At 38.4% G+C, this 21,018-nt stretch overlaps 1 protein-coding gene and 1 pseudogene across 17 annotated transcripts in view; one reads left to right on the top strand and one right to left on the bottom strand.

Moving 5' to 3' along the window:
* Positions 1-21,018, bottom strand: part of TAFA2 (TAFA chemokine like family member 2) — a 541,094-nt gene that overhangs the window by 155,672 nt on the left and 364,404 nt on the right. The window lies entirely within an intron of this gene.
* LOC104001505 (keratin, type II cytoskeletal 8-like) lies at positions 10,355-11,855 on the top strand (annotated as a pseudogene).

Here is a 21,018-nt window from a genome sequence, read left to right as displayed (position 1 = left end):
TCTGCAAATTTCTGGATCTCCTGCTGCACTTTCTTCTACTGTAGCATAGGATAATGTATGTGAAATTCCTGGCCCACTGACAAGCATGTACTAAGGATTCAATGGCTATGATATTAGAGAATAGTGAGTCATTTGTATATGTTTGATCCTTAAGTGTTTGGGAGGCTAGTCCAGTCGTGAGATGATTGAAGGGTGTTTCAGCAGCACCAACAGCTGTAAACTCTCTGTGGACCTTAGCCTCATGACATGTCAGAGATAACATACAAGAAGATAGGTATTTGAGCTTTTAGATCAGACTGTTTGGGTTTAAAACCAGGCTTCCTGCTGACTATGTGACTTTGAACAAATTACTTAATAATTCAGATTATTTTCATTATCAGTAAGATGAAGATAATAATATGTACCTAACAGTGTTGTTGGTATGAAGATTAAATGAAATAGTCTGTGTAAAAGGTTTAACACTATGCATAGCAAATAATAAATGCTCAATAAACGCTAGCCATTACTATAGTCATTACTCAGTCAGACTAGCATTTTCCTAAATTCACTCTGTGAGGCACCAGTTCCACAGACTGTTATTAAAGTATTCGTGAAAAATAAAGGGGGGATATATATTTGTAACATTGTGAGTTCAACCAATTTAACTAGATTTTTTTAACAAGAGGCATATTGCCAAATATGCCTTTTAGAAACATTTGCCAAGAACCTCCTCCACAGTGTAACAGAGCACACTAGTGTCCTCAGGAAGCCTCTTAGAGAAATATTGAGCTATAACAATAACCTGGTTTGGAACTTATTCTCAGTAAACCAAATGTCATTTTAAATCTTCCGTTCTATTGCCTTTGTTTCCTCTCTCAGCACTCCTACTATTTGTTTTAAGAATCTTCTCTTTTTTTCTACATTTTTTCAACCCTCCTGACTCCCCTCTGCATCTAATCCCTGCAACCTTATTGTACTGCATATCATATAACAGAATGAACAGCAAAACTCATCTGACAGGAAGAGCTGCTTAGCATAATTCTTGATAATAGCTTCTCCTTAGCACATGGCCTCTGCTACAAGGGCAATGACCCATCATTTTTCCATACCATTGTGCACCCACCCAATGGGATGACAGAACTGACAGCTGGTCAAACTGATAACTAGACATATGGAAACAGAAGCACCCACAAAGTTGCCAGGCTGTCAAAGTAAAGAAAGAAAGGAGAATGCAGGTCAACATTTGGAAGGCTGTAAGGACTGGTATTTTCTTCTTTTCGTACCACCGTCACTCCTGTCCAGTTAATTACCATGTTCTGTCAATACTACCTCCAGAATATCTCTTAAATGTATATTTGTATACATATTACTACTGCAACACTGCAATACAGACCATCAAACTTTCTCACTGGCCACAGCATCCTAACTGGACATCTGCCACCAAATTGCCCTCCTATGTCTGTCTTTTTCACAACTATATTTGCAGTATTTAGTAAGTGCCTGATAAATTTTGTTGACTAAATGTAATGCATTCTCTATGCTATGGCCAAATATGTCTTTATGAGCATGAAACATACTTGGTTAAAACCTTAACAGGATTCCCTTCTCTGTTCAGAACAGAAGGCCAACATTCTTAGTAGGGTATAAAAATCCTTCAGCAGAATTTTTTTTAAGCTTTGATCCTTTCTTTATGTCTCTAATCTCATTTTATGCCATTTTGTCCCATCTTTTTCTCCACACACACTGTCTATTTTTAACCCTAGAAAATTTCTCCAATGACTTCCAGCTGAATCTTACCCACCATGCCACCTGAAATATGTTAGCTATTCCCTCCATTCCCACCTACTCTTCAAAATGGGTAACTTCTACTCACTAGTAGAAGGGCAGGTTAGAATTCCTCCTATAGGATTTGCCCAAGACCGTGTTGAGTGCCCTTCATTCTGCACAACAGCCACTTGCCATACCATATTACAATCCACCTACTTATATTCAAACATTATTCTCATATAAGATTCCTAAAGACAGCAACTGTGCCCCATACATTTGTGAATCTGTAGGACTCATCCAAAGTCCAGCTTAATAGCTGGTAAATAAGTACTTATTGAATGTTGGTGGTGCCTTACAGCCAAATATATTGCATAGTGGTTAACATGAGAGGAAGGAAGTATGTGTCATCTCTCTAGATGACAAACAGGAAGTGAAAAAGAGTCGGGGGGGCATGCAACAAGACAGAGCAAACTAAGAAGGAAAAGAGAAAAATGAAATCCAATCTTCAACGTGTTTTATTCTGATTTTTAAATAACAATCAAGTTTGAACAAAGAGAAACATAATAGAGTGATCAAGGATTTTTGACAAAGGGGCAATACCAGAGGAAAACACCTAAAGGAAAAAAGCTGAATGTACATTTCTTCTTTACCTTGCATGACAGCACAAAAGGAGGGACATTGCCTTCTTTCTCTATTTGCTAACCACCAGGTCTCAGTATAAAATTTCCCAGCACAGAAATACTGAATGTGGTCCTGGCTCCAACACAAAAAGAAAAAAGAACTGCCATATTCATTTGTGAAAACGGCAAAATTTAAGTGAATTTTGCAAAAAGCAAAAACAGTGAAAAGAAACTGGAAACTAAAGGAAAATACACATAGAGGAGGAAACCTTGAAATCGCTCCCAGGCAGCAGCAGCTTGCAAGGAGCACAAGGGAAAAGAGGAAACTGAGAAATGGTAACCCTGGCAGTGAAGGATGTTGAAGTGAAAAGTTGTCGAAGTGGAGGACTGACGATTAAATCTCCTGGACTTTCTCCCACTCTTCTCTTCTGTTACATATTTCACTTATGTACACGGAACTTTAGACTTTTGGATTATTTGAAACGCTTCTCATCCCACTAATGTTAAAAGTACATTTAATTGGCCAGATGTGGTTGTTCATGCCTGTAATCTCAGCACTTTGGGAGGCCGAGGTGGGTGGATCACAAGGTCAGGAGATCGAGATCATCCTGGCTAACACAGTGAAACCCTGTCTCTACTAAAAATACAAAAAATTAGCCAGGCGTGGTGGCGGGCGCCTGTAGTCCCAGCTACTCGGGAGGCTGAGGCAGGAGAATGGCACGAACCCGGGAGGTGGAGCTTGCAGTGAGCTCATACTGCGCCACCGCACTCCATTTAATTGTTAAAAAGCAAGAAATAAAAAACTGTTATGCTATGAGAAAAATCATTTCCCCATGAAAACAGAAAGTAAGTTTAACTCGTCTATAAACAAAAACCTGGAAGGAAAAAAGGGGGGAATAAAGGAGATAGTATAAAGGAGATTCATACAAAAGATAAAAGTGGAGGCTTAGAATCCAACCCCCTGACCTCCCCTTGAGCCTAAGACACTTCTGTGGAAATAGAGATCACATAAGGGAATATTTTTTTTTAAGTCTTTTTAGGAAAATTCTTCACATTGATCTAAATACCGGACAAACTTGGTGTTAACTAGTTACAATGGCATGGACCTTAACAGACGAATCTCGAAAAAAATTCGCCCTTAGGGTAGAATGCGCGGTGGATTAGTCACGTGCCCCTTCTCCTCATAGGAACCAGAATGATCATTATAAAATGTAAATCAAATCACATTACCCCACTGGCCTTATACCTTGCTTAAAATCCCGGAATTTACCTATTCATTGAAATTAGAATAAAATATAAATCTCTTACTGGAGAAAAAAACCAACATTATCTTCCCTCTCAACCACTCTGACTTCATTTCACATCCCTGTACCCCAGGTTCCCTAAGCTTCAAGCACACTGGCCCTCCCACTATCCCCTCTGCCAAGCTAATTCTAGACCTTACCCTAAACGTTAATTCTGCCATGAAGGTTCTCCCACCTGTCTTTGTGTAGTGGTCTGCTTTTCATAATCACCTTCACAGAGATTATTATGACCATCCTGCCCTCCAGAGTCCAGAGACACCCACCCTGCAGTTTCTCTCTCTCTCTCTCCAAATAGCCTGTAGCATTTTCTCTATTTATTCTAATCTAAAATTATTCTATTCACTACTTTATACATTTGTATAAGTGTCTATTTTCTCCTTCTTCCCATTAAAATGTAATTTCCATGAGAGCAGAGATCCTGCCTGTAAGTCACTGCTCTAGCACATAGAACATCACCTGGATCATGGAACATCAAGAGATGTAGAATGAAGAAATAGGTGTATTATATAATCAGAATAAAAGATGTGAGTTTTTTAATGGAGAAGTTTTATTACTTCTTTTATATTCAACAACTAGAAATGGAGACGTGAAGAACAGTACATATTGGTGGAGCAATAGAAGAAGTGAGAAGAATGAGTGGGAGATGAGGAAATGGAAACAAAGACTAGATTACTCTTTTTTTTGAGGTTGCACAATTTTTTTATTAATTATTATTATTATTATACTTTAAGTTTTAGGGTACATGTGCACAATGTGCAGGTTAGTTACGTATGTATACATGTGCCATGCTGGTGTGCTGCTCTTTCAAGAAACACGCAGAGAAGGAAAGTAAAGATGGAGTGGTGGCTAGAGAGATTTAAACAAGACAACAGAGCCAAAAGAAAGGGAGGAGTTAAAGATACCAAAGTGAGCGTAGATTATGAAAGTTAATTTTCAAGTGAGGTCAAAAAATAAGTAACAGTTTTGTAAATGTAAAGCATTCTACAAGTATAAACTATTATTGTTATTATTCCTTTAGTTTCCTTATTTTTATAGAAATTAAATGTATCCTCCAAAACTAAACCATTCTTTGTTCTTACTAATAGATTAATACAAATACCCTACTAAATAGGACATCGAGAGCTACAAGTTTGACTACACTGTTGCTTTTATCCAAAATCATGTCTAACCTGACTAGAATTTTATGACACTATGCCTGAATATAGAATATCCAAGTTACTACTGAAATAGCAATTGTCTTTGAGGTGGATGGTGCCATCGGTATTCATAGAGATTAAATAGGTATATATGGATATTAAAGCACAAGAGACTCATGTAAGTTGTATATATAAAGGGTATACAGTAACAAATTAGAAGATAATAATGTAACTCATACATATAATCATGTATGTTGTGTGTTATATCATCCAGAAACTGAGGTGGTTGATTTTAATCATTTTAATTACTACAGTTTTTCTTTTCACTTCATATCATATATCAAGTATTATCACATGACGGCATTTTAAGCCACATTCACTAGGCACATTATGTGTGTCAGAACTTTCCTATTGAAGAACTAGTATTTACATTTCCTATATTGTAATTTATTATCAAAAATTTATAGAGTTGTATTTTTACAAGCTAGTCATATGATTAGCCTAACTAGGTCATATTTTCTTAGACAACTTAAAAACACAGACTTTGAAACTTAAATCAGTTTCTAAACTTTGTCTGAACTGAAACACTTGTTTTAAAATGCTCATTAAGTTTGATGTATCAGTGTTTTGTAATGAATCCAGCTCTTAATTCTGTTCAGTAAAGAAGTCAACCCTGGAGATTTAGCCAAGAAAGCTGCATTGGTTTCTAAGGATTTCCTGGCAACAAACACAAGCCTCATTTAAGAACCACAATTATCTGCTTCCTTCACCCAAATTTTATACTTTCATTCATTTCCCCACAATACTGCAATTCTGGTGGGCACAAAAATTCAGGAGCACTATTGCTTTATGCCTAGCCATGTATAGCCAAATTGTTGGATTTGTGCAAATACCTTTACCACCCACAGATTGAAATGATATGGAATAGAAATGTATTATCATTTAAATGATTTCTCCAGAAACACAATATTCCAATGTGCCAAGCTCTAACATCCAAAACAGAAGACAATGCTGTAAGGCAAAAATAAAGCAATCATTTACGATTTTTCAGAGCCCTAGAAAGGCACCTGAAATCATCAAGGCTAAGCTACATCACCATGCATCTACTATTACAAGTGAATCACTTGCCCTCCTTTCTGTCTATAAAATGGGAATGTTGTCTATTTTTTTTCGAACAGGAATGCCATTAGAGTAAACAAGAAATCATGGGAGAGTTTGAACTTAAAGAAAGATGTGAAAAATCAGAGGTGTTACTGTTTCTTCAGAGGTCCTTCTCTCAGAGCATGGGCTTATAAGTCAGAAAAACCAAATGTGATCCTGGATTCCAACAAATAATAGTTAAATAAATTTGTCAACTTTACTTAACATCGAGTCTCAATGCACACATAAAGAATGTATAAATATTATTACATATAATATTGTAACGTATGTAACGAAAGCTAAAGGTATGTCTTTCATTCTCACATGCCCTGTTGAGGCATTTTACTCTTTTCTCAGTGGCTGTAGATAGTTTGAGGAGGGTGCATCCATCATATTTAAATTTCGTATCTCTTTCCACTTCAGTCTTAACCCTAAACTACATTCTTTCTCTGCATTTCTGTTTTTTATTCAGTGCTCCTCTCCTTATCGATTGCTTATTGTTTTATATTATTATCTATCTCCTCCAGGGTCCAAATCTGTTTTTCCCAAAGAAAAAAATTAAGGAAAATATGGTACGGTTATATAGTATGACCAAAATTGAGATTTCATACTGAACCACTGTAACAAGATATATATTATATCAAAAAATAAGCCATCAAAAATTTGAGTCTAACCAAGCTAAAATGTAAAATATGTTAGAGCTACTAAATTGAAAATAAATCTAATTTTTGCAATTTAATATGAAATGTATGTGTCCACCAAATCATGATGATGTTTGTAAAGGACAGGGCTAGATAATTGAGATCTAGACAACACTAAACCTTGTTTTATATTTTCCCTCTGCTCCTACAAAAACTTCAGACAAAAGTACTAACAATTAGAAAAAATTGGATTACCTTCTCCTACCCTTTTAACACAATGGCACTATGTCACACTATGAATTGAAACAGGTGGTAGGAGACAGGCAGTTGACTTGTAGATCTGTAAACAATTCACAAAGCTTCCACTCCTGCATGATCTGGAGATGACTACATTTCACAAATGTTAGGTGGAGGACCATTATATAGAATAAGAAAGGAAACTTCCAATTATATGTAGCCTTTTATAGATGGCTAAATCATAAGCCTTATATTTAATTTTGTGATTATATATGGTAAAAAGAGAGATAGCTCTGCACATAATATCTAATTCTGTATATAATATTCATAATAAAACGTTTTCTTTCATTTTTAATAAGATTTTTATAATGCAAATAATAAGACTTTTATCAATGCAAATAAGCTATGGTAATGGAAGCAATTCTAAATATTTATTCAGTCTATTATCATTGGGACTAGTTAAGACTTTCATTCCTTTAGTTCTGGTGTACCTGTTCTCTTGGGAAACGAGGCACAGAAGAAATCCACTTCACCTCAGCTGTTTCTCCTGCATGCTGGCAAAGGAGTGAAAGAGTGAATGAGAATAACGAAAACAATCTTTAAGAGTTCTTTGTTAGGATAAAGTTTGTGGTCCAAGAACATTTATTCTCACCGTGGTAACACCTACGTATATGAAGGATTCTCCATTTTATGCATTTAACCATCCAGTATGGTCAATATGCCAGCAAGCACTAGCTAGTTAACAGCACGCATTCAAGAGAGCAAAACAGCTTTACCAGCAAACCATTACAACATGGAACCTCCCCCTCAACATGGATTGTTCTCAAAGGTAGGTGAACTGAAGAGCTAAAGTTGCATATCCGAAGGCCTCTGCTCATATAACCATCCCTTCTAAAGCACCAACATCAACATATTTCAACCATACCATCAAAAATTATAAAAGCAAACAAACCATTAAAAAAAAGATAGTAGTTATGTGTCAAAAAGAATGTTATTCTATGTTCTCAAAAGAAACCAAAAGAAAAGAGTCCAAGAATAGACTGTTTAATCAACTTCACTTGAATTCACACTTCTCTCTGAGAATAATAGTTTAAGCAAAATTTTTGGACAATTATTTGCACTAGCATTAAATCCCTGAGCACAGCAATGTCACAAAGCACAATGAAAGAGAGAGTGATGCTGGGACCCACACACTTTTATAACTACATTCTATTCACACTCCTTATATGTGTTTGATAGTTGTACATTACTTCATATACTTTAACGAGCTGTCTTTGAGGGAAAGGTAGAACATTACCAGATTTTAATATAACAAGGTACCATACTCAGCTTTCAGCTAACAGCTTAAGCAACTGAGAACTCAACTGATTAAGAATCAAAGCAGCAACCACTCTGTGCTACAAACCTCAGTCTACAGTAAGCCTCTATAACATATTGCTTTCTGACTTGTTCTTTTTGCAATAAGATTTCAGTACCTTTTAGAATCTCACTTTTTTACTCTTTCCCTTTATGAATAAAATCGGTCACATAATATACACTATTCTAACTTCTATTTGCCATCAGCCGCTTTGTTCCACCCCTAACATTTTCCTTATGGATGAATTTGGTTTCCTCAGTCATGATGCAGGTATTTTCCTGCAGTATGCAATCATATGGCAAAGCAGCAGTCAAGCGGTTAAATGTGCAATCTTGAGAAATTTTCCCAATGGTAAGATGTATTCTATTGTGAAATTATGCCCCAAGGTGGTGGTGGAAGCCTATTACCTGGGTCTATTTTCAAAAAATTCTCCAAAGAACACCCTGAGGAAAGCCCTACATTACGGGGATATGAAGAACTAGTCCAAACTACAGCCATTGTCATTTCATATTGGCTGAAAACCTACTGACCTTATTTCTTCTCAATTTGTATCCCATTACTTCAATTGCTAGGAAGAAGGATTCAGGACACATCAGATAGAATACTACACAAAACAAGTGCCAGATATCACTACAGTTTAGCAACAATTTAACCAGTAATCCCTGAGTTAACACTCTTCTTGCAATGTACAATGGACATGAGAGTACTCTGTAAACTGTATAGTAGTGTATAAATTAGACTTATTACCAAATCATACTAAATTAGGTAATGGGGTGAATGGATAAACAAATTGTGATTTTATATATATATATATATATATACACACACACACACAAACATACATATACATATATATACACACACAGTGGAATATTATTCAGCCTTAAAAAGAAATTACAGCATAGATGAATTTGGAAACATGTTAAGTGAAATAAGCCAGACACAAAAGTACAAATATTGTGTGGTTCTACTTATATGAGAGATACTTAGAATAGTCAAATTCATTGAGACAGAAAGTAGAATAGAGATTACCAGGAGCTGAAGGGAGGGAGAAATGGAAAGTTACTATTTAATGAATATGGAGTTTTTGTACAGGATGACTTTTAAAAGAGTTCTGGAATAGATAAGTGGTAATGTACAACATTGTGAATGTACTTAATGCCGCTGAATTGTACAAAAAAATGGCTACAATGGTAAACTTTATGTTATGTCTATTTTACAACAATAAAAATGAAGAAAAACAGATAAAATGGCAAGAGTCATAATGGAAACAGCTCTGCTCATTGGCTCTACCATATAACCTACATTTATTTTCTTCGTGGCACTGAACAGTATTTGAAATAGTATTAACCTATTTGCTTACTTGTTTATTGTCTCTCTCTTCCCCTACTAGAATACAATCTACTATAACAGCACAAACCTATGCCTTCTATTTCACTACTTTATTTTCAGCATTTATGTTTCTTATCACAGAGTGTGTACAGAATAAATATTTGTTGAATAAATAAATAGATGGAAGAAACACTACATATGTCCTTTTAATTTTGAGCTTGGTTGCTCTGCATGATCACACGCATTTTCTTATGCCCAATAACATTTAATGTCTCTACCTCTTGTAGGCAGTAGAATACTTTCAATTGTTGTTTATATTATATGTAAGTCTTGTATCTGTAAATAGAAGCTAAGCTCCTTGACAAACCATACAGTATAGTTCTATTTCCCCACAAAGTATCTTACTTTTGCATAGTGCCATATGGTATACTAAGAACTTTTACATCTGTGATCATCCTTGGTTCACATGATCATGAAGCTGGCAGATGGAATCACCCCTCTTGCAGAGACGAGGGAGCAGGCTTAAAGAAGGTAAGTGACTTGTTCAAAGTCAAAGTTAGTAATTAGCACAGCCAGAACTCAAAACCAGTTATCCACCAGGCACAGTGGTTCATGCTGTGGCTCAACGCTTTGGAAGGCTGAAGCATGAGGATCACATAAGGACAGAAGTTGGAGGCTGCAGGGAAACGTGATGGCACCACTACACTCCAGCCTGGGCAACAGAGCCAAGACCCTGTCTCAAAAAAATGTTTAAAAAATTCTTCCAGCTTCAGGCCCAAAGTTCTTTCCATTAAAAGTCTGATAATGAAGAAGCAGCAGCTTCTCCACTCCTTCTCGAATCTCCGCCTGGTTGGGGCCCACCTGCTTCCACTCCTGCCTCCACCATGTCCATCAAGGTGATCCAGAAGTCCTACAAGGTATCCACCTCTGGCCCCCGGGCCTTCAGCAGCTGCTTCCTACACGAGTGGGCCCAGTGCCCCCATCAGCTCCTCAAGCTTCTCCCGAGTGGGCAGCAGCAGCTTCCAGGGTGGCCTGGGCAGAGGCTTTGGTGGGGCCAGCGGTATGGGAGGGATCACTGCTGTCATGGTCAACCAGAGCCTGCTAAGCCCCCTTAACCTGGAGGTGGACCCCAACATCCAGGCCAGGCCCTGCACATCCAGGAGAAGGAGCAGATCAAGACATTCAAAACAAGTTTGCCTCCTTCATCGACAAGGTACGGTTCCTGGAGCAGCAGAACAAGATGCTGGAGGCCAAGTGGAGCCTCCTGCAGCAGCAGAAGATGGCTCAGAGCAACATGGACAACATGTTCCAGAGCGACATCAACAACCTTAGGTGGCAGCTGGAGACTCTGGGCCAGGAGAAGCTGAAGCTGGAGGCAGAGCTTGGCAACATGCAGGAGCTGGTGGAAGACTTCAAGAACAAGTACCATGATGAGATCAATAAGCATACAGAGATGGAGAATGAATTTGTCCTCATCGAGAAGGATGTGGATGAAGCCTACAAGAACAAGGTAGAGCTGGAGTCTCACCTGGAAGGGCTGACTGATGAGATCAACTTCCTCAGGCAGCTGCATGAAGAGGAGATCTGGGAGCTGCAGTCCCTGATCTCGGACACATCTGTGGTGCTGTCCATGGACAGCAGCCACTCTCTGGACATGGACAACATCATCACTGAGGTCAAGGCCCAGTATAAGGAGATCGCCAACCGCAGCTGGGCTAAGGCTGACAGCATGTACCAGATCAAGTATGAGGAGCTGCAGATGCTGGCCAGGAAGCACGGGGATAACCTGCGGTGTACAAAGACTGACATCTCCGAGATGAACCAGAATGTCAGCTGGCTCCAGGCTGAGATCAAGGGCCTCAAAGGCCAGAGGGCTTCCCTGGGGGCCACCATCACAGATGCCGAGAAGCGCAGGGAGCTGGCCATTAAGGATGCCAACACCAAGCTGTTGGAGCTGGAGGCTGCCCTGCAGTGGGCCAAGCAGGACATGGCACAGCAGCTGCGTGTATACCAGGAGCTGATGAATGTCAAGGTGGCCCTGGTATACACGCAGACTGCCACCTACAAGAAGCTGCTGGAGGGTGAAGAGAGCTGGCAAGAGTCTAGGATGCAGAACATGAGTATCTACTCAAAGACCACCAGTGGCTACGCAGGAGGGCTGAGCTCGGCCTATGGGGGCCTCACAAGCCCCCCTCCTCAGCTATGGCCTGAGCTCTAGCTTTGGCTCTGTTGCAGGCTCCAGCTACTTCACCCACACCAGCTCCACCAGGGCTGTGGTTGTGAAGATCGAGACCCGCGATGGGAAGCTGGTGTCTGAGTCCTCTGACGTCCTGCCTGAGTGAACTGCCATGGCAGCCCCTCCCACCCTACTCCCCCCTGCAGTTGCCCCAGAGCCCATGAGAGAGGCCGCTGTGCAGGGGAGCACAGGGAACAGGAGACCCACCTGAGACTCAGCCCTAGCCCTCAGCCCACCCGTTGGGGGAGTTTACTGCCGGGGGACCCCCCCTTCCCCATACCTCCAGCTACAAAACAATTCATTTTTTTTTTCCAAAATAAACCCTCAGCTAGCTCTGCCAACTGTCAAAAAGAAAAAAGAGTTTGATAACGAAAACAATTCTAATGTCATATTTCCATAACATAAAATAGAATATGTTAAAATAATTCCTACTAAATTTTTTTTTTCTGGGCCTATGAAAAAAGATGCCTTGGCCATGGGTTTGTTTTAAATGCTAAACAAGAGAGGAATTACACATGGCTAGAAATAAATTTAGCTGATTATTTGCCAATATAATATTATATATACAGTTATGCATTGCTCAGTAATCAGGATACATTCTGAGAAATGCATCATTGGGCAATTTTAATGTGTGAACCTCATAGAGTGTACTGACACAAACCCATATGGTACAGCCTACTACACACCTAGGCTATTTGGGATAATCTATTGCTCCTAGGTCACAAACCTGTAGGCAACTGTAACACAATGGTACTTGTGTATCTGAGCATATCTAATTACACAGAAAAGGTGCAGTAAAAATAGCATATTAAATCTTATGGGACCACTATTGTATGGACAGTTCATCATTGGCCAAGACATTGTATGCAGCCTACAGAAAAACTGACTACAAATATATGATGGGGCTGGTAGGAGCCATACAGCCCAGTCAGTGAAGTGAGGGCTCAATCATCTCACTGTCCAATTCACCTCCAGGAAACTTTCTGCTTCAGCCCATTGAGGACACATGGGAAGGAGAGCCTCATACCACCCCCACCCTCCCTTTTCCCTTCAGGAGCCAGAAATCCAGAATCATATCTGAAATTCATCATTTTTAAATGTTGTCAATTAATCTCATTTTAAAGAACATTCTGCATGTCAAATACAGCCTGTGGGCAACCAGGGTGTGGCTTCAGTTCGAAGCCATCTTATTTCTGAGTAGGTAGCACTTTCTACTCTGGACTGTGTAAACTCTGACTTGAATCAGAAAAAAAAAAAGCAAGAAGAGAACATATGAATACAAAAAAAAATCTTGGTTATCTTCTCTGTGCTTCTTATTTACCCACATTGAAAATTTTGCCTAGACTTATGGACTTCAAATGAGTGCCATTATATGAAATAACTGTGCTTATAAGAGTGCTTTAAAGTCCTTAGATTTGAAGATGTTTAATGTACTAATCCAACTTAAAAACTGCCTTCCATGGGAGAATCCAGAGGCTAAAACACAGGCTAAAAACAGAGTATTTATTCTTGTAAGGACAGGATCTGATGTTTCTACTCTATACTTTAACAGTGGCACATAAAGATTATAATTGGGAATGAAAGAAAGAAAAGGACCTACTGAAAAACAGATGTCTTGAGCTAGAAGTAGCAATCACAGCATCTGCACTTTGGCGTCGGGAGAAAAACACTGGAGGAAAACAATAAAGCACAAGGTATAAAAATACCAAAGAAGTCAGCTGGTTTTCTCAGTTGATTGGGGGGGAAATAGAGTACAAAAGGATATTTAGAAGACTTTGGTAAAATTCTGAAGACTTAAATAGCTTACGGTTCAGATAAGCTGAGAAATGGAGGTAAAAGGAGAATAAAATGGCTGTGCTTAGTTTTTCTGTTACTGTAAGGCTTAAAAGACAATTCAGAACTGGCTCAAATTCAGACTCTTTCACCAAGATCAGTACCATTGCTTCTTTCTTGGTATCATCTTTCAAATGTCAAATTCACTCCAATTTATTACATATAACTTTCCAGAAAGCACCTTAAAAACCGCCTCACTTAATTTCCTTGTGAATACTCTATGCTATATTTATATATTCTACCTACTACATAACACAGAAAGAATGCAGGATTTGGAGTAAGAATACTTGGATTCAAGACTTGGTCACCTGTTTAGGTAGATGATTTCTGGAATCATTTAATTCCTCTGAGCCTCAGTTGATCATTTTGTACAATAAAGGTAATATGACTTGCCTTAACTACCTCACAAGGTTGTTGCAAGGATTAAAAAAGTGTCTCTCAAGTTTTAATCTTAAAAATATATTATCTGCAAAGCCAAAGGTTCATCCTCCAAGGAAACTACAACCTAACTGATCATTTAACACACGTTATTAAACATCTACTGTTACTTTAAACACTGGCAATATAGCTGTGAAAATGACAAGGTCCCTGCCTGCACACATGGAGCCCATAATCTGATTACAGTTGTAAATTTTTAATTTGGGGTTTGATGATAACATAGTAAACAAAAAAAATTCATCTTTCAGCTAGTAAGTAGATTACAAGTTTGTGATAATGTATTGTTTTTCATTAATTTTCATAAAGAAAAGAATATAATGGCATTATCTTAATTAAATTCAAAGAGGCACTTAGCCTGAAACCACAGAGTAAAGGCATTATTTACTACACATGTGTCATTGGAATATAGTAATTATTAGTCACCACAGACACACTTGCAATCATGCAAACATAAGGAAAATGCGTCTGCTTACTCAAAGTTTGATTTGTGGAAACATGGTATATTCATCCAAAATAGCTATTACGAAGTTCTTATTTTATGCAAGGCCCCACAGTGGACACTATAAGGGATAGGTCAGCAAGCCCCAGTTTCTTGCTTCCTTCAAAGGACTTGTAATAAAGGAATAAAAGATTTGTGAGCTCATGTAAGTAAGAGAATGATGTATGAATATTGAAGAAGGGATTATAGTGGCTTAGAAAGAGATACCAAATTTCAGGAGTCAAAAGGTGCCTTCATGAAATTTTGACCAATAATGCAAAGCACCAGACCAGCAGTCAAAACTCTAAGTTTGAGTCTAATGATGTATTCACCCAAATCTGGTTCTATGAACTGAAGCAAATTACTTTAACTCAGTTTTTCTATCTATGAAATAAAAAAATAGAAAACTACCAATATTCTGACCTTCTCAAATCCTTGAGTTGGAAAAACTCATGACTGAATGAACAGATTTTTCTGAATACCAGTTACTCCACAGTTTTGATTGTTGCATTAGATAACATATGTGAAGTACTCTCACTATTTCTTACACTAAGTAGGTCCTCAATAAATGTTGAACCCTGATCTGAAGTAGGAAATAGTTGAACTAAACCTTAACATATTGGTAAGATTTTAATATAGAGAGATATGAAGAAAGTAATGTCAAGCCAAAAGAGCAGGCTGGGGAAAGACACGGAATTCAGAACATGCAAAGAGTATGAATGGCAAGTAATCTCATTTGGCTCCACGCTAAAGTGTATTAAGTGGAGGAATAAGAGGTAAGCTTGAAACGATGGCGCTGACCCAGAATATTTAGAATGCTGACGGCCACATGGAAGTGTTTTCCCTTAATGTAGTAGGTACCAGTGAGGTACTGGGGGACTGCAAAGGACATCAGCCTAAACATGTAAAATCTATACAAACCCTTTGCATCATTTGATGATCAAACATCTCCAAAGAAAGCCAATCAACAAGCTCTTTGGGTAATATATTTGACAGTAGCTCATATGACACCACTACCATTTCCAGTTAACATAAATAGAAAGAAACTCTTTGATGATTATTTGTAGTCATTATTTTTTAGTAGGACACCGGTGAATGCCTCTCTCAATATTAGGTGCATTGCATTTCTCAGAATTTATCGTTAATCAAGCTATCTTAAAAACTAGAGATGCTAAATGGAAAGATTTGTATCAATAAACTACAGAGTTTATAATTTGTTTCAGAAAGACTTCACTATACATTTATGAATCACTGTGGTACTCCATATAAATACAAAAGAAAGCATGACAAAAATATGTTCTCTAGGCTACCAATTTGCACTGTGTCTTAAAACTACTATGCAATATGTTTGTACTATGATGCGGAGGGTTACAATAAGAGAATGAAGAATAATTTGAGGGAGAGAAAAAGAAAAAAGAAGCTAAAAGATAATTAATATCTAAGCTAAATAAAATAAGAAAAACAAAAGCATTTCAAATGTGGAAGCCTGCCTTCTTTTATGAGTTTTTCACTCCATTCCATTATTAAAATTCAGCCAAATTTCTTAACTGAAGTAAGACAATACTTGCTAAATAAACTTCTTTGTTTCTACTGTAGGAAGCATCTAAATTTATAGTTTGTTATTTTTACAAACCTCTTTCAAATGGATGAAATATTTTCACAGTCATAATTCAATACAGTGAGTAAGATGTTTTTCCCTGTATTATAAAAATAAGAAAACTGAGGCTCAGAGGGATGAAGTGACTTGCTCAGTCAGAGCACACCCAAAAGGGACAGCTTTAAGACCCATATCCAGGTCCTCTGATTACAAATCTCTTGTTCCTTCTAGCATATCATCCTACAGCAATACTAGTGGGCATGCTATGCGTCAGATAAAAGAGTAGAGAAGGAGTTCTCGGCATTCACAATAGTTGCTCTTTTGCACAAAGGGAGAAGAATGACATAGTGCCAGGGTGCAGGGCAGCTTCGTTCCTTTTTCATTTATCTAACATAGTCCTACACCTTCCATACTGAGAATTGTATAAAAATAATCAAGTTCACAGAACCCTTGACACCATCTGCTGACACCACACTGTACAAACATCAAATGTAGATGATAATACAATTAAGTTTTAATCTACTTTGGGATACTATCCAATTTGTGGACCATCTGGGGAGCATGTGTCCTCCACCTCAGTTCACCTTTGCTGTTTGCCTGATTCTGGACTAACTCTTTCTGTGTGAAGAATGAAAACTGATCACTGGATTAAAATATAATTCAGAAGGCAATGGTATGCTGGAAAACTACATAATTGTCCCCAATGGTAAATAGAAATAATTTGAAGTTCTCTGCTATTAGAACTTATAAGCATTGCTCTTTTCCTCCATTCATGCCAGTGACGTGAGTGTCGGTGTTACATCATGTCTGAACAGGCTTCATTCCACTTTCTGATTAAAGCGAATACTATGATAGATCCTCCAAGAAAGATGGAATAGGAGAAAAAATGATTCTCTTCTCCCTCCAGGTTTTTTATTCCTGTGCACATTAGACAGCATGTCTAAGGGTACTATCTTCACTCCATCACAAGAACCAATCAGAAAGGAAAATAGAGTGTACAATCAATGGCACGCACTCAATTCTGGAAATAACCCCCATAGTTATGTCAAATAATTGGTTAATAGGCTATGCTTTGGGTAAGGCCTCCCTTTGCACAGAAGAAAGCATTTTTACCAAAGCCAGAGCTTTCTTCTCCTCTTTTAGGCTCAGACCTCCCTCTTGGCATTAGGTTCATACCTAAAATTCAGAATAAAAAATTTAAGGAGACCTGACCCATTACCATGGGAGTTACATCACATTGGTCAGTCTGGCTCTAATGTGTTGCCCCAGTTCTGGAAATTGAGCTTCTACCATTTTCCCAGGCCTGACTCCTTTTCTTGGGTACCTGTAAAAGACCTCACTTTGTTCTTGCTACCACCCCCCTGCCCCCACTGCCACTGCCCCATGGAATGCTGCTCCTGAAACTTAGTCCTGCTCTTTGCTACCTCCAGACAACGTTTCTTCACACTGATTTCCCACTTGTATCCCTCCTGCCCTCCATAAGAATACTCTGGGCTGTATTGCTTTTGCCTTATCCCTAAACGTCACGCTTTGCCTACCAGAATGGATCCTCAGAATACAAGTTAGGCCTGATTCCAGCACTGGGTCCGCAGAGTGGCAAGTTCTCGTGTGGGTCCCAGTGGTCCACATCTGTGTCCACTTGCTGGAGTTGATCACTAAGGGCTTACAGTCTAATTGAAAGGATGTACATTAACAAAAGGATTGGTTTTTGACTTTTGTTGTCTTATACTGTTACCTCTTACAGGCACTTAAGGATGAAATAGTATGGTTCATGAATTGGTGGGCTATTGGCATAATTCAGCTATAATTATAACCAACTTATAATTGACGATGTAATGATAGTACTGAATAGTGGGAAACTTGGGAACCAGACTTCCTGGACTCAAACCCCAGCTTTGACATTTACCAACTTTGGGCCATTGGGCAAAATTAACGAGTGCCTCAATTTATTCAACTATGAAATGAGGAAAATCATAATGCTTTCTCAAAAGGCTTTGAGGATGAAATGTGTTAAAATATATAAAGTGCTTAGAGCAGGACCTGCTCATAATAAATGCTCAACTAGTAGATGTGGATTAACTAGGCAGGCTGCCATATCTAAAAAATAATAAGAATCACAGAGAAGACCAAGTAGGGAAATCAGTCCCATATTGAAATTCACTGTTAATTCTTTCAAGAAGACTTCTCTGCCCCTCCCCAGGACAAGCTGAATTTGACTCCAATACATTAGTAACTGGCAGGGAAGTCTGGAGTACTACGTCTACTTGACAGCTTATTACCTACATAGAAGTTTTTTATCTGTTAAATGTAGAAAATATTGCTTCCTACCTAGTAGGGTTAGCCTTATTACAAAATTAGTTAAGACAGATAAAGCCCTTAGAATCATGCCTGACATATGGAAAACACAAGTGTGAGCTAATTGCTTTTTTTTTTATTATTATACTTTAAGTTTTAGGGTACATGTGCACATTGTGCAGGTTAGTTACATACGTATACATGTGCCATGCTGGTGTACTGCACCCACTAACTCATCATCTAGCATTAGGTATATCTCCCAATGCTATCCCTCCCCCCTCCCCCCACCCCACAACAGTCCCCAGAGTGTGATGTTCCCATTCCTGTGTCCATGTGATCTCATTGTTCAATTCCCACCTATGAGTGAGAATATGCGGTGTTTGGTTTTTTGTTCTTGCGATAGTTTACTGAGAATGATGATTTCCAATTTCATCCATGTCCCTACAAAGGACATGAACTCATCATTTTTTATGGCTGCATAGTATTCCATGGTGTATATGTGCCACATTTTCTTAATCCAGTCTATCGTTGTTGGACATTTGGGTTGGTTCCAAGTCTTTGCTATTGTGAATAATGCTGCAATAAACATACGTGTGCATGTATCTTTATAGAAGGACATGAACAGACACTTCTCAAAAGAAGACATTTATGCAGCCAAAAAACACATGAAAAAATGCTCACCATCACTGGCCATCAGAGAAATGCAAATCAAAACCACAATGAGATACCATCTCACACCAGTTAGAATGGCAATCATTAAAAAGCCAGGAAACAACAGGTGCTGGAGAGGATGTGGAGAAACAGGAACACTTTTACACTGTTGGTGGGACTGTAAACTAGTTCAACCATTGTGGAAGTCAATGTGGCGATTCCTCAGGGATCTAGAACTAGAAATACCATTTGACCCAGCCATCCCATTACTGGGTATATACCCAAAGGACTACAAATCATGCTGCTAATTGCTTTTATAAGTGTAGCCTACACAATGGTCAGGAAGATGCTATGATGAAACCAGAATGTCCCTAAGTGATTAGAGCCAGGAGGATCCATGTTTCTGGCAAAGGGGGAAACTCATTAGCTCTAGTCATACTCAGGACCCTTCCCACTGAAAGTAAATTCAAATCTTAACTGTACCTTAAAGAAGAGACCACATGGAGAAAAACACAAAACACTGAGACCAGAAGGAAGCAATCACAGCCACATTCTCCTACAAACACAGAAAGTGGGCAAAACAAGGATAACAAGTTTCCAAGGATAACAACTCACATTTTGCAAAGCTTTAAAAGCATGTACTCTTTGAAAAATTCAGTGAGAGGGTGCGCTTAAAAGATCAAGTAGATAAAAATACTTTTTGAATAAAAATTAGGGTCCCCAAGCAAGGATGCAACAATCCAACATGTACAGGTAGGAGGCAAAAAGGTGTGAACACAAAGGAGGATCAAAACAATGTAAAGGAAGAGAATTTCAGAGTGGACTGACATGTGGTAATTGCCAGATTCTTAGTGAAAAGGTCCCAGAAATGAATACCTGAGTTCTGCTCTAGTATAAACATATATTAGTTTATTTCATGGTAAATTTCAGAGCCTATTTCTTATTCCAAAAGGTGGACTCAGTTATTTTCAACAAAAGCTTTTCTAATGCTACCCCTCTCTATTGGAGGCTAAACTCCCCTGGAGTGGTTGGAGACTGTGTCTCCAGCAGCAATGGGCTGGCCTTGATTGCTAACTATCTGAGTGACCTTAGGAAAGTTACCACAACTCCTTCTCCATTCATCTCCCATCTACAGAGTGGACATAATGCTGGACTCTACCCAATAGAAGTAACATGATTATTGATTTAGCTAACACACATGATGCACTTAGGAAGGTCCATGACACACAGAAAGCATTATGTACTTTCTGTTGTCTCATAAGGAACCAAGTTAAAGAACGTCACCATTGTTTTTTATGGATATCTAGACTAAGCTGACCCTATTGAGTATTGCAGTCAAGATTCTAAAGGAAAAGATCAAAAGGGACAAACATGGGCAAATAACACCTCTCTTAGAATCTGTTCTGCATTGTTCCCTATGGCTCGGTCTGCACCACTAGATTTAACAGGGTTCATTTTCTCTAGATGTATTTTACCTTACAATCTGGCTTACTAGGAATGAGCTCCCTGACAAGCTGGCTGGTTTCTTTGTTCTATACCTTGCATTTAATGTAGTTCCAGACACAAACTAGGTTCTCAAAAAATGAGTGATGAATAATCAACAAATGGATATCAAGCAGGAAAGAATTGTTCTAAATCCAAGACTACTTGCTAAAATCAGCAAACTTTTAAATTCATTAATAGAACAAAATTATTATTTTAATATTCTTTTAATAGTTTACAGCTAAAAGCATCAGCAGTGCTTTTTAAAGTGAATTGCGCCAACCGCTATGTTGGGAATCTTGAAATGTTTTTGCCGAATACTACTGCCATATCCTTCTGTCATATAGAGACTTTTTAAATTGTTTTGTCTGCCCCAAATGTTCTGAGACACTTGTGTGTTCTCTATGCATTGGACTGCCTACACATAGAAAAATTATCCACTTCCCCATCAACCACTGACTTTTTCTATTACCAAATGAGAGGTTCTAAAGGCCC

Source organism: Pan troglodytes, chromosome 10 (genome assembly GCF_028858775.2).
Source record: "Pan troglodytes isolate AG18354 chromosome 10, NHGRI_mPanTro3-v2.0_pri, whole genome shotgun sequence".
Taxonomy (NCBI): Eukaryota; Metazoa; Chordata; class Mammalia; order Primates; family Hominidae; genus Pan; species Pan troglodytes.
This window is presented reverse-complemented; position numbering and strand designations above follow the sequence as displayed.